Here is a 409-nt window from a genome sequence, read left to right as displayed (position 1 = left end):
GTTTGAGTTGCTTGGGGAAGTTTGCAGACACCAACAATGATGGAGGCGGTGCAGTGGTCTTGCCCGGGCTGACAAAGAAGTCCCCTCGGGTGGAAGTAAGCAAACCCCACTGATCTGCCCCGATCACTGCTGTTTTATAGGGGACAGAGCCGGGAGGAGTTCAGAAGTGTCACCACCAAACAAATACACACTCCTCATACCGGTGGGCTGTTTGTGTGTGCTCCTGCCCTCTTTACTGGTTCAAACCAGATTCACACATACTGGTTATCTCACAGCGTATTGTCACATCTACTTGTGATATTGGGGCTGCTGTCACGTACACATTCACACAAAAGGGTACAAACATGAGGAGAGATATAATGAGGGCAAGCTGACCATGTGAAGAGCATAAACAACTCATCATGATTAT

Source organism: Cheilinus undulatus, linkage group 10 (assembly GCF_018320785.1).
Source record: "Cheilinus undulatus linkage group 10, ASM1832078v1, whole genome shotgun sequence".
NCBI classification, from domain to species: domain Eukaryota; kingdom Metazoa; phylum Chordata; class Actinopteri; order Labriformes; family Labridae; genus Cheilinus; species Cheilinus undulatus.
This window is presented reverse-complemented; position numbering follows the sequence as displayed.